The sequence below is a fragment of the Plecotus auritus genome, assembly GCF_963455305.1.
Source record: "Plecotus auritus genome assembly, chromosome: 8".
NCBI classification, from domain to species: domain Eukaryota; kingdom Metazoa; phylum Chordata; class Mammalia; order Chiroptera; family Vespertilionidae; genus Plecotus; species Plecotus auritus.
This window is the reverse complement of record NC_137782.1, coordinates 99,603,381-99,617,888: the sequence shown is the minus strand read 5'-3', so window position 1 is coordinate 99,617,888 and position 14,508 is coordinate 99,603,381.

Sequence of the window (14,508 nt, the reverse complement as noted above, 5' to 3'; positions counted from 1 at the left end):
AAGTGTTCATATCATCAATGCAGAGAGGTCATGTAGAGAGGCGGAACTGCTGAGGTGACCAAGGATGCGGTCTGGCCAGGTGAACCGCGGGAAGTACTCTAGAAGACAAGGGCTTGGGAACTGGGGACAGGCCGAAAATACTGAGGTCATCAAGGGGGAGGGGCCAGGTGGAGAGGCTAAAGTGCTCATGTGGGTAAGGGTTTGGGGACCGCGGACAACCTGAGACTGCTGACATCATCAAGGGGAGGGGCCACGTGGACAGCCAGAAGTGGTAACAAGGCCCAGCAGTTAAGCTTGTCCCAGTGAACAGCCAGAAATCCTCACGTAGACCAGGGCTTTCTGCCAGATCAACAGCTGGAAATGGTCAATTGTAAAGGCAGGTGGAACCAGGTGAATGCATTGGAGGATCCCAAGAGGTCAGAAACTCCCCAACTTCCTGTGGTTTATACTCTGGAAGGCAGCGAGAAGGTGCCTGTCCTGATGGAAGGACAGTTACCCAGGAATTAAGCAAAAAGCTGGCACTCAGTTCGCTACGAAATTTAAGTGACCATGGACGGGGTCAGGTCTTTGCTCCCAGTTTGGAAAGGGTTTTCAGGGCCTTAACACTGCTGTTTCCCGAAATTCAAAACCCATATGCAAGGCTGTCAGAGTCCCAGGTAACTGAAGGGTGAGATGCCCCCGTGTTGGGGAGCATGGGGGATCCTGGCCTCATGGACACACAGGGTTGTCTTAAAGGAGTGCTGGGGGTGCACTGTTGGCCACCATCCCACTGAGAAAGAGGGAGTCTGTGAGCAAAAGGTTACCTGGGGCTTTGGGTGTTAAGCACTTAAGCCAACTCCAGAGATTGCGAAATCTCCCCTATTCTTAGGAGCTAAAAGGCAGCCAGTGTGGCTCATTAATGAGGCCTACAAGGGCCTGGGGTACAGGGGTAAATAGTCACATAAAAAAAGGTTGAGACCCGGTAACCAGTTTAAAGTGTTCATAACATCAATGGGGATGTACCAGGTGGACAGTCAGAAGGGCTAAAGTGACCAAGGATATGGTCAGGCCCAGGTGAACAGATGGAAGTGCTCTGGTGAATAAAGGGTTGGGGATCAGGAACCAGCAGGAAGTGCTCATGTTATCACAGGGGAGGGACCTCGTGTAGAAGCAAAAGTGCTTAGGTGGTTTTGTGTTTGGGCCCTGGGACCCTCTGGAAGTGCTAATGTCATCAAGGGGGAGGGGCCACATTGAGTGGCTGAAGTGCTCATGTGGTTATGGGATTGGAGCCTGGGTACTGGCAGGAAGTGTTGACGTCATCAAGGAGGAGGGGCCACATGGACAGCCCGAGGTGTTCAGGTAGTTAAGATTTTGGGGCCTAGGACTAGCTCAGACTGCTGACCTCATCAAGGGGTGAGGCCACATGGACAGCCAGAAGTGGTAACGAGGCACATTGGTTGGGATTGTCCCAGAAGACAACCAGAAATCCTCAGGTAAACCAGGGCTGCCTCCCAGGTCAACAACTGGAAGTGGTCAAGTATAAATTCTTGTAGAGCCAGGAGAATACACTGGAGGATCCCAAGAGGTCGGAAACTGCCGAACTTCTGTAGTCCATACTCTGGAAGGCAGCGAGAAGGTAGCTCTCCTCTCAGAAGAACAGTTCCCCAGGAATTAAGCAAAAAGCTGGCCCTCAGTTCGCTACGAAATTTAAGTGACCGTGGAGGGGTCTGGTCTTTTCTCCCAGTTAGAAAAGGGTTTTCAGGTCCTCAACCCTGCTGTTTCCCAGATTTCAAAGCCCATATGCAGGGCTGTCAGAGTCGCAGGTCACTGCAGGATAAGATGCCCCCATGTTGAGTAACATGGGGAATCCCGGCCTCATGGACAACCAGAGTTGTCTTAAAGGAGTTCTGGGGGTGCACTGCTGGCCACCATCCCACGGGGAAAGAGGCAGTTTGTGAGCAGAAGGTTATCTAGGGCTGTGGGTGTTAGGCCCTTAAGCCAACTTCCAGAGATCGGGAAATCACCCTTGTTCTTCTTAGCTAAGTACCAGGGAGTGTGGCTCATTGGTGAGGTGAACCACGGCCGGGGGAAAAATGGGAAATAGTCACATGAACAAGGGTTGGGACCCGGTAACCAGTTTAAAGTGTTCATATCCTCAATAGGGAGGTGCCAGGTGGACAGTCAGATGGGCTGAGGTGACCAAGGATATGGTCAGGCCCAGGTGAACAGCTGCAAGAGCTCTGGTAAATAAATGCTGAGGATCAGGGACAGGCAGGAAGTGCTAACGTCCTCACCGTGGAGGGGCCAAGTGTAGAGGCTGAAGTGCTCAGGTGGTTATGGTTTTGGGGCCCGGGGACACGCCAGTAGTGCTAACGTCACTAAGGGGGAGGAGCCGCATTGAGAGGCTGAAGTGGTGAGGAGGTTATGAGATTGGGGCCGAGTACTGGCCGGAAGTGCAGACGTCATCTAGAAGGGGGGGCCATGTAGACAACCCAAGGTATTCAGGTGTTTAAGATTTTGGCGCCTAGAATCAGCTGACACTTCTGATGTCATCAAGGGGTGAGGACACGTGAACAGCCAGAAGTGGTGACGACGCCGATTGATTCAGCTTGTCCCAGGAACAACCAGAAATCCTCAGGTAGACCAGGTCTGACTCCCAGGTCGACAACTGGAAGTGGTCAAGTGTAAAGGCTTGTAGAGCCAGGAGAATACATTGGAGGATCCCAAGAAGTCGGAAACTAACGAATGTCCTGTGGTCCATACTCTGGAAGGCAGCGAGAAGGTAGCTCTCCTCACGGAAAGACAGTTCCCCAGGAATTAAGCAAAAAGCTGGTCCTCAGTTTGCTACGAAATTTAAGTGATTGTGGAGGGGGCTGGTCTTTTCTGCCAGTTTGGAAAGGGTTTTCAGGGCCTCAACACTGCTGTTTTCTGGATTTCAAAGCCCATATGCAGGGCTGTCAGAGTCGGAGGTCACTGCAGGGTGAGATGCCCCCATGTTGGGAGCATGGGGGATCCCGGCCTCATGGACACCCAGGGTTGTCTTAAAGGAGTGCTGGGGGCGTACTGCTGGCCACCATCCCACCGGGATAGAGGCAGTCTGTGAGAAGAAGGTTACCTGGGGCCGTGGGTGTTAGGTCCTTAAGCCAACTTGCAGAGATTGGGAAATCACCCTTGTTCTTATGAGCAAAGCGCCAGCCAGTTTGGCTCATTGGTGAGGTGAACCAGGGCCAGGGGAACAACAGGAAAGAGTCACATGAAAAGGGGTGGGACCAGTTAACCAGTTTAAAGTGTTCATATCTGCAATGGGGAGGTGCCAGGTGAACAGTCAGAAGGGCTGAGGTGAACAAGGATATGGTCAGGCACAGGTGAAGAGCCAGAAGAACTCTGGTAAATAAAGGGCTGGGGATCAAGGACAGGCAGGAAGTGCTGACGTCCTCACAGGGGAGGGGCCACGTGTAGATGCTTAAGTGTCAGGTGGTTATGGTTTTGGGGCCCAGGGACACGCTGGAAGTGCTGATGTCACTAAGAGGGAGGGGCCACATCGAGAGGCTGAAGTGGTCAGGTGGTTATGAGATTGGGGCCCTGGACCCGGCCGGAAGTGCTGACGTCATCAAGGCAGGGGGCTACGTGGACAGCCCGAGGTGTTCAGGTGGTTAAGATTTTGGGGCCTAGACCAGCTGAGACTGCTGATATCATCAAGGGGAGGGGACACGTGGACATCCAGAAGTGGTAACGAGGCCGATTGGTTGGGCTTGTCCCAATGAACAACCAGAAATCCTCAGGTAGACCAGGCCTGCCTCCCAGGTCAACAACTGGAAGTGGTCAAGTGGAAATGCTTCTAGAGACAGGAGAATATATAGGAGGATCCCAAGAGGTCGGAAACTGCTGAACGTCCTTGGTCCATACTGTGGAAGGCAGCGAGAAGGTAGCTCTCCTCTCAGAAGGACAGTTCCCAAGGAATTAAGCAAAAAGCTGTCCCTCAGTTCGCCACCAAATTTAAGTTACTGTGGAGGGGGCTGGTCTTTTTTCCCACTTTGGAAAGGGTTTTCAAGGCCTCAACACTGCTGTTTCCCGGATTTCAAACCCCATATGCAGGGCTGTCAGAGTCGCAGGTAACTGCAGGGTGAGATGCCCCCATGTTGGGAAGCATGGGGATCACGGGCCCATGGACACCCATGGTTGTCTTAAAGGAGTGCTGGGGGCGCACTGCTGGCCACCATCCCACCGGGAATAAGGCATTCTATGAGCAGAAGGTTACCTGGGGCTGTCGGTGTTAGGCCCTTAAGCCAACTTCCAGAGTTTGGGAAATCACCCCTATTCTTAAGAGCTAAGCGCCATCCAGTATGGTTCATTGGTGAGGAGAACCAGGGCCGGGGGAACAATAGGAAATAGTCACATGACCAAGGGTTGGGACGCCATAACCTTTTTAAAGTATTCCTATCTGCAATGGGGAGGTGCCAGGTGGACAGTCAGCTGATTCTAGGCGCCAGCAGTGACCAAGGATATGGTAAGGCCCCGGTGTACAGCCGGAAGAGCTCTGGTAAATAAAGGGCTGGGGATCAGGGACAGGCAGGAAGTGCTGATGTCCTCATGGGGGAGGGGCCACAAGTAGAGGCTGAGGTGCTCAGGTGGTTATGGGTTTGGGGCCCTGGGACATGCCGGAAGAGCTGACGTCATTAAGAGAGAGGGGCCACATCGAGAGGCTGAAGTTGTCCGGTGGTTATTGGATTGGGGCCCCGGTACTGGCCAGAAATGCTGATGTCATCAAGGTGGGGGGCCATGAAGACAGCTCTAGGGTTTCAGGTGGTTAAGATTTTGGAGACCAGGACCAGCTGAGAATGCTGACATCATCAAGGGGTGGGGACTCGTGGACAGCCAGAAGTGGTAACGAGGTCGATTGGTTGGGCTTGTGCCAATGAACAACCAGAAATCCTTAGGCAGACCCGGTCTGCCTCGCAGGTCAACAACTGGAAGTGGTCAAGTGTGAAGTCTTGTAGAGCCAGGAGAATACATTGGAGGATCCCAAGAGGTCGGAAACTGCCGAACTTCCTGTAGTCCATACTCTTGAAGGCAGCGAGAAGGTAGCTCTCCTCTCAGAAGGACAGTACCCCAGGAATTAAGCAAAAAGCTGGCCCACAGTTCGCTACAAAATTTAAATGACCATCGAGGGGTCTGGTCTTTTCTACCAGTTTGAAAAGTGTTTTCAAGTCCTCAACACTGTTGTTTTCCAGATTTCAAAGCCCATATGCAGGGCTGTCAGAGTCGCAGGTCACTGCAGGGTGAGATGCCCCCATGTTGAGTAGCATGAGGGATCCCTGCCTCATGGACAACCAGGATTGTCTTAAAGGAGTGCTGGGGGCGCACTGCTGGCCACCATCCCACCGGGAATAAGGCAGTCTGTGAGCAGAAGGTTACCTGGGGCTGTCGGTGTTAGGCCCTTAAGCCAACTTCCAGAGATTGGATAATCACCCCTGTTCTTATAAGCTAAGCACCAGACAGTGTGGCTCATTGGTGAGGTGAACCAGGGCCGGGGGAACAATGGGAAATAGTCAAACAAAGGTTTGGCCCAGGTAACCAGTTTAAAGTGTTCATATCCTCAATGGGTACGAGCCAGGTGGACAGTCAGAAGGGCTGTGGTGACCAAGGATATGGTCAGGCTCAGGTGAACAGCCGGAAGTGCTCTGGTGGATAAAGTCTTGGGGACCTGGTACCAGCAGGAAGTGCTGACGTCATCACCGGGGAGTAGCCACATGTAGAACCTGTAGTGCTCAGGTGATTATGGGTTTTTGGCCCGGGGACCTGCCAGAAGCACTGACGTCATCAAGGGGGAGGTGCCACGTGGACAGCCCGAGGTGTTCAGGTGGTTAAGATTTGGGGGCCAGGACCAGAGGAGACTGCTGACCTCATCAAGGGGAAGGGCAACGTGGACAGCCAGAAATGGTAATGAGGCCGAGTGGTTGGACTTGTCCCAGTGAACAGCCAGAAATCCTCAGGTTGACCAGAGCTAGCTGCCAGGTCAACAGCTGGATGTGTTCAAGTGTCAAGAGCCAGAAGAATGCATTGGAGGATCCCAAGAGGTTGGAAACTGTTGAACTTCCTGTGGTTTATATTCTGGAAGGCAGCGAGAAGGTATCCGTGCTCACGGAAGGACAGTTCCCCAGGAATTAAGCAAAAAGCTGGCCCTCAGTTCGCTACGAAATTTAAGTGACCATGGAGGGGGCAGGTCTTTGCTAGCAGTTTGGAAAGGGTTTTCAGGGCCTCAATACTGCTGTTTCCTGGATTTCAAAGCCCATAGGCAGTGCTGTCAGAGTCGCAGTTCTCTCTAGGGTGAGACGCCTCCATGTTGGGCAGCATGGGGGATCCCTGGCCTCATGGACGCCAGGTGTTGTCTTTAAGGATTGCTGGCTGCTCCCTGCTGGCCAACCTCCCACTGGGGAAGAGGCAGTATGTGAGCAAAAGTTGACTTTGGGCTGTGGGTGTTAGGCCCTTAAGCCAACTTCCAGAGATTGGGAAGTCACCCCTCTTCTTAGGAGCTAAGTAGCTATCCAGGTTCGCTCATTGGTAAAGTGAACAAGGGCCTGGGAAAAAGCAGGAAATAGTCACATGAACAAGGGTTGGGACCTGGTAACCAGTTTAAAGTGTTCATATCTTCAATGGGGAGGGTCCAGGTGGAGAGTCAGAAGTGCTTAGGTGACCAAGGATATTGTGTGGCCTAGGAGAACATCCGGAAGTGCTCTGGTGGATAAGTGCTTGGGGACCACAGACTGGCCAGAAATGCTGATGTCATCAAGGGGGAGGGGCTATGTGGTCAGCCCAAAGTGCTAAGGTGGGTAAGGGTTTGGGGCGTGGGGACCTGCAGGGAGTGCTGACATCATCAGGGGGTAAGGGCCTCGTGGACAGCCTGAAGTGTTCAGGTGGTTAAGATTTTGTGGCCCGGGACCGACTGAGACTTCTGACGTGATCAAGGGGAGGGGCCACCTGGACAGCCAGAAGTGGTAATGAGGCCGAGTGGTTGGGCTTCTCTCAATGAACAGCCAGAAATCCTCACGTAGACCAGGGCTTGCTGCCAGGTCAACAGCTGGAAGTGGTCAAGTGTAAATGCTTGTAGAGCCTGATGAATTCATTGGAGGATCCCAAGAGGTTAGAAACTCCCCATCTTCCTGTGGACCATACTCTGGAAGGCAGCGAGTAGGTAGTTTTCCTCACTGAAGGTTGATCCCCAGGAATTAAGCAAAAAGCTGGCCCTCAGTTCGCTACGAAATTTAAGTGACCATGGAGGGGGCAGGTCTTTGCTCCCAGTTTGGAAAGGGTTTTCAGGGCCTCAACACTGCTGTCTCCCGGATTTCAAAGCCCATAGGCAGGGCTGTCATAGTCGCAGGTCACTCCAGAGTGAGATGCCCACATGTTGGGCCGTATGGGGGATCCCTGTCCTCATGGACACCCAGGGTTGTCTTAAAGGAGTGCTGCTGGCTCCCTTCTTGCCATCTTCCCACCAGGGAAGAGGCAATCCGTGAGCACAAGGTGACCTGGGGCTGTGGTTGTTAGGCCCTGAAGCAAACTTAGAGATTGGGAAGTCACCCCTCTTCTTAGTAACTAAGTAGCCAGACAGTGTGGTTCATTGGTGAGGCAAACAAGGGCCTGGGAAACTGGGAAATAGTCACATGAACAAGAGTTGGGGCCGGTAACCAGTTTAAAGTGTTCATATCATCAATGGGGAGGGGCCAGGTGGAGAGTCGGAAGTGCTGAGGTGACCATGGATATTTGCTGGCCCAGGTGAACAGCCGGAAGTGCTCTGGTGGACAAGGGCTTGGAGACCAGGACGGGATGGAAGTGCTGATGTCATCAAGGGGACCGGCCACGTGGACAGCCAGAAGTGGTGACGAAGCCAAGTGGTTGGGCCTGTCCCAGTGAACACCTAGAAATGCTCAGGTAAACAAAGGTTTGCTGCCAGGTCAACAGCTGGAAGTGGTCAAGTGTAAAGTCTGTTAGAGCCAGGAGAATGCATTGGAGGATCCTAAGAGTTCGCAAACACCCCAACTTCCTGTGATCCATACTCAGGAAGGCAGTGGGAATGTACCTTTCCTCACGGAAGGACATTCCCTAGGTATTAAGTAAATAGCTGGCCTTCAGTTGGCAGCGAAATTTTAATGACCATTGAGGGGCCAGGTCTTTGCTCCCAGTATGGAACTGGTTTTCAGGGCTTCAACACTGCTTTTCCCGGAATTCATAGTCCAGAGGCAGGGCTGTCTGTGTCGCAGGTCACACCAGAAGGAGATGCTCCTATGTTGGGGAGCATGGGGCATCCCTGTGTTCATGTATGCCCATGATTGTCTTAAAGAAGTTCTGGCGGCCCCCTGCTTGCCACCCTCCACACCGGGGATTAGGCAGTCTGTGAGCCTAAGGTGACCTGGGGCTGTGGGTGTTAGACCGTTCAGCCAACTTCCAGATATTGGGAAGTCACCCCTTTTCTTAGGAGGTAAGTAGCCGGCCAGTGTGTCTCATTGGTCAGGCGAACAAGGGCCTGGGGAACAGCCGGAAATAGTCACATGAACAAGGGTTGGGCCCAGGTGACCAGCTCAAACTGGTCATATCATCAAGGGGGATTGGTCAGGTTGACAGCCGGAAGTGCTGAGGTGACCAAGGATATGGTCTGGCCCAGGTGAGCAGCCAGAATTGCTCTGGTAGACATCGGCTTGAGGTTCTATGACCAGCCTGATGTGTTGATGTCATCAAGGGGGAGATGCCACGTGGACAGCCAGAAACGCTAAGGTGGATAAGGGCTTGGTGCCCGATGTTGGCCCAGAAGTGCTACAGTCAACGAGGGGGAGGGGCCACTGGGACAGCCAGAAGTGCTCAGGTGGATAAGGGCTTGGGGTCCATGGACTAGCAGGAAGTGTTTATGTCATCAATGGGGTGGGGCCAGGTGGACAGCCGGAAATGCTGAGGTGACCATGGATATGGTCTGGCCCAGGTGAGCATCCAGAAATGCTCTAGTGGACAAGGGCTTGAGGTTCGGTGACCAGCCTGAAGTGCTGATGTCATCAACGGGAAGAGGCCCACATGGACAGCCAGAAATGCTCAGGTGGATAAGGGCTTGGTGCCCGATGTTGGGCCAGAAATGCTGCCATCCTCAAGGGGGAGGGGCCACTTCGATAGCCAGAAGTGCTCAGGTGGATAAGGGTTTGGGGCCCAAGGGCCAGCAGGAAGTGTTCACGTCATCAAGGGGGTGGGGGCACGTGGACAGCCAAAAGTGCTCAAGTGGATAAGGACTTGGCCCAGGGACCAGCCGGAAGTGGTGACGTCATCAAGGGGTGGGGCCACATGGACAGCCTGAACTGCTCTAGTGGACAAGGGTTTGGGGCCTGGGGACCGGCCAGAAATGCCGACGTCATCAATTGGAGGGGCCACGTGGAAAGCCAGAAGTGGTGACGAACGCTAGTGGTTGGGCTTGGCCCAGTGAACAGCTAACAGTGCTCAGGTGGCCAAAGGCTTGCTGCCAGGTCAACAGGTGGAATTTGAATTCACTCACCTCATGCGGCTTTCTTTCTGATGACTCATCAAGAATGTAGCGGCATGTCAGGTGTCCCTTGTCTGGCTATCAAGACCACCAAGAAGTGTCTCCAGGGCCCTGGTACTTCATCAGGTGGTACCTCCCCTTAGAGATCTTCATGGCCTGGTAGCCAGGCGGGCAAGGCCGTCCATCCAGGCATCTGAGACCAGGTGCCGAAAGGCACCTGTCTCTTATCTTGCTGGGGCCTCCAAATGTTGGATCATAAATCAGCGAGCTAGACAAGACACCATAATGGGTCAATTAGTTAGGAGTCATCTTTATTTCACACAGGTTCCGAGCAGAATACCTCTGTCAAATTCTGAACAATCACAGGAAGGAGTATTCTCTTTTTATATCATTCTAGGTCTTTGTGTAAGTTTTTTTTTTGCAGACAGCTTATAACCTTGAGTATATATCATATCTAACAAACACCTGTCATATCTATACAGACAACTTGTAACCCTGAGTACATATCATATCTATACAGACACCTGGTATGGGAGTACATATCAGTATCATTGTTTCAGCCCCTTATGTTGGATGGCTAGCCTAGAAGGTCAGGTAGTTAAGTTTATCTTTCCTATTACTTAAGCTAAAAAGCAAAGTTATTTTATAGAATAAAAGATCATCTAAAAATGACAGAGTTGACTTACAGAGCAAGGGACTATCTAAAAATATCAGAGAATTTCAAATAGCAGGTTTTCCAGAGGAGGAATTACTATTATGCTTCACTCTACCATGTCCCAAAACGTTTTATATACCAAATGTTTCCTCATTGTTTTTCACATTCATTTGTACGTGAATTAATTGAACAGAATAGAAGGTTTAGTAAGTTACCGAAATCCGTCAGTAAATTTTGTAAGATAAAGATGTCTCCTTAGATCAGTTGTGAAAATGTGCCTTTTAAAATAAGTGGTGTTGGGACACTGGGCAAACAGCAGGTCACAGATACAGGACAACCAGCAGGATTTTTTCTGATTTGAGAGACGGGGTAGCCATTAGTGAGCATTTCCTGTGGGAACACTTTTCATGAGCATATACTGCAGGCTGAACACCAGAATTCTGGAGTGTACTGCTTACCTGAGCTGCGTGGTCCCATCTTACAGTCTCTCTGGAGGCAGAGCCAAGGTGCTAAGGCTTGGATTGTCAGCAATGAATGAACTACACTATAAAACAAGAGAATTTGGCCTGATTGGTGTTGCTCAGTCGTTAGAAGGTCAGCCCGCACTGCGAAGAGTTGCAGGTTTGATTCCCAGTCAAGGACATGTACCTGGGTTGCAGGTTTGATACCCCATGAGTACAGGAGGCAACCAATTGATGTGTCTCCCTCATATTGATTTTTCTCTCTTTTTCCTGCTCCCTCCCTCCCTTCCACTCTCTAAAAGATCAATGGAGAAAATATCCTCAGGTTGAGGATTAACCAAAAAAAGGGGGTTTTTTTCCATGTTACAAAATGAAAACTTTGAGAAATCTGTTCTGTGTTAAAAAGAACATTGCTTGTGCCCTAACCGGTTTGGCTCAGTGGATAGAGTGTCGGCTTGCGGACCGAAGGGTCCCAGGTTTGATTCCAGTCAAGGGCATGTACCTTGGTTGCGGGCACATCCCCAGTAGGGGGTGTGCAGGAGGCAGCTGCTTGATGTTTCTCTCTCATAGATGTTTCTAACTCTGTCCCTCTCCCTTCTTCTCTGTAAAAAATCAATAAAATATAAATAAAAATAAAAACATTGCTTGTAAATCTTAGAACCAGGCTCAGGTAGATTCCAGGGACCCCAAGCTTTAGGGTTTCCCTTTCTCAGAACTGCTGGGATTGCACAGGAAGAGGTGCAGATTATGAAAGGAGCCACTTTGGGCTAAAAAATTAGGAAGAATTTTTATTCTCTTTAGTCTAAGAGAGCAGCTTTGGTGAGCAAAGGAAAAACTTGTTTTGCTATCACAACAGTCTATAAACTAGAGGCTCAGTGCATGAAATTCATGCATGGGGGCGGAGGTTTCCCTCAGCTCAGCATGCTCCCTCTCGCAGTCCAGGAGCACTTAGGGGATGTCCGACTAAGGGACCTAAGCTGGAAGTTGCACATCCTTAGCACTGCTATGGAGGCAGGAGAGGCTCCCGCCAGCACTGCTGCACTGGCCAGTGGTGAGCCCAGCTACTGGCTGACGGGCTCTCCCACTGTGAGAGCACACGGACCCCCAGGGGGCAGCTCTTGCGTTGAGCATCTGCCCCCTGATGGTCAGTGCGCATCATAGCGACCAGTCGTTCTGCCATTCAGTTGATTTTCATATTAGCCTTTTATAATATAGGATAGGACTAGGGGGCCGGTACATGAAATTCGAGCACTGGGGGTTGAGGTGTCCCTCAGCCCAGCCTGCACCCTCTGCAATCTGGGACATCCCTCGCACAATCCGAGACTGCTGGCTCCCAACTACTCACCTGCCTAGCTGCCTTATTGCCCCTAACAACTTCTGCCTGCCAGCCCGATCACCCCCAACTGCCCTCCCCTGCAGGCCCGGTCCCCCACAACTGCTCTCCCCTTCTGGCCATCTTGTGGCAGCCATCTTGTGACCACATGGGGGTGGCCATCTTGTGACCCCATGCGTGAGGCCATCTTGTGACCACATGGAGATGGCCATCTTCTGATGACATGGGCATGGCTTACTTATGACCACATTGGGCAGCCATCTTATGACCACATGGGGATGGCCATCTTGTGTGAGGGTGTGATGATCAATTTGCATATTATCTCTTTATTATCTAGGATTATCCCATGTTTTCCTCTAAAACATTTTTCCTAAAATGAAAATGGCTTTCTGTGTGCAGTTTACTTAAGCAATAAAATATGGAGTTAATTCAAAATTCTACCCCAAGAGTTAAAAAATACTGCTATCATTTTAAGTATATCTCCCTTCAGACATCTCTACGTGCACACATTTCCTTTCTTCTGTTTTATCTCTATATAATTTACTATTTTAGGTTCTTAATATGGATGCAAAACATGTAAATTTTCAACTTTTATTCCTAGTATGTGCATTTATGAGTGCACATTTTTTCATAAATTTTGGTATGTGGTATTATCATTTAGTTCAACTTATTTTCTAACTTGAATTGTGATGTATTGTTGGGGTTAGAAGTGTATTTGACAACTTTTAAATATAAGGAGTTTCTAGGTACTTCCGTTCTTGATTTCTGGATTAACTACAATGACAACAAGAAACATATTGTGTATAATTTCAATTCTTTGAAGTTAGTTTACACCTGCTTCATAGTCCAGCAGGTTCACTTGAAAAATAATTGAAATGCTGCTCCACTGCCATCTTGTGTGCATCTTGGGAGTAGCATGTCAGTGCAGGTCAGCAGGATAAAGGGGTGGCTATAGTGGAGCATCTCTAAGAGCTGAATGAAATGCTGTTTAGGAGTGTATTTCAGAACTTTTAAAACTAAGAACTTTCCTATCATCAACCAATCAAGAAAAGACAAGTGCTGGCAAGGGTGTGGAGTAAAAGGAACCCTCGTGCACTGCTGGTGGGAATGCAGACTGGTGCAGCCACTGTGGAAAACAGTGTAGAATTTCCTAAAAAAACTTAAATATGAAACTCCCATTTGACCCAGTAATCCCACTTCTAGTACTATATCCCAAGAAATCAGAAACACCAATCAGAAAAATTATATGCACCCCTATGTTCACAACAGCACAATTTACAATAGCTAAGATTTGGAAACAACCTAACAGCCCATCAACAGATGAGTGGATTAGAAAACTATGGTACATTTACAAAATGGAATACTATGTAGCTGTAAAAAAGAAAGAACTCTTACCATTCACAATAGAATGAATGGACCTGGAGAGCATTATGCTGAGCAAAATAAGCCAGTCAGGGAAAGATAAATATCACATGATCTTACTTATTTGTGGAATATAATGAACAAAATAAACTGATGAACAAAAATAAATCCAGAGACTTAGAAGCATCAAACAGACCGTCCAACCTCAGAGGGAAGGCAGGGGAGGGTGGGGGTAAGGGGAGAAATCAACCAAAGGAGTTGTATGCATGTGCAACTTGGGAATAATACCTTAGTGCCTTTCAGCAGGAAAGGTTGTTGGGTACAGTGGGTTATCTGATTGTTGAATGCAGTTTGCTGCTCAGGTTGTTGAAGTGTTTTACATCCTTACTGAAGTCTTTGTGTGAGGCTATTGGTTCTGAAAGAGGTATGCTCTGTCTCTGAATGAGAGAGGTGTGTTAAACTTATTACGATTACAAATGTATCTAGTTTCCCTTGTAGGTCTCTTCTATGTACTTTGATTTCATGTTATGAAGTGCTTGTGAATTTGGATATTCCTGGTAAAATGCAATTATTCATATGAAGTGCTCTTTATTTATAGTAATGCTTTTTGCCTTCAAGTCTCCTGTGTTATCATATACTTTTTATTTGGTTTATATTCGCTTAATATATTTTTTTCTGTTCTTTCACTTTTGATATCTTTGTGCCCTTAGGTTTTCGGTAGCTTTCAGTTTTTATATTAGTTATGAGTAAAATGAGTTAATTTTTGGTTCAATATTTTTCACCATTCAGTTGTTCCAACACTCTTTATTAATATAATGCATATTTTCCCACTGATCTAAGGAGATATTTTTATTTTACCAAATTTCCATATGTATTTGAGTCTATCACTGGACTTTGTTGTCCGTTCCATCAGTTTATCTATTCACAGGACATTATCCAAGTTTTTTAATTACTGTGGCATTATAACACAACTAGAGGCCCGATGCATGAAGATTCGTGCAAGAATGGGCCTTCCTTACCCTGGCTGCCAGCACTGCCTTAGCTCTGGAACTGCCTTTTTGCTCTGGCCTGGAGCCGCCTTTCTGCCTTGCCACACTGCCCAGAGGCCCGGAGTGGCTGGGGCAGTGCAGAACACCTGCATCGTCGCCATGGCAATGATGCAAGTGTCCCACCCCACCCCCGGCTGCTTGGTGCCTGCAAA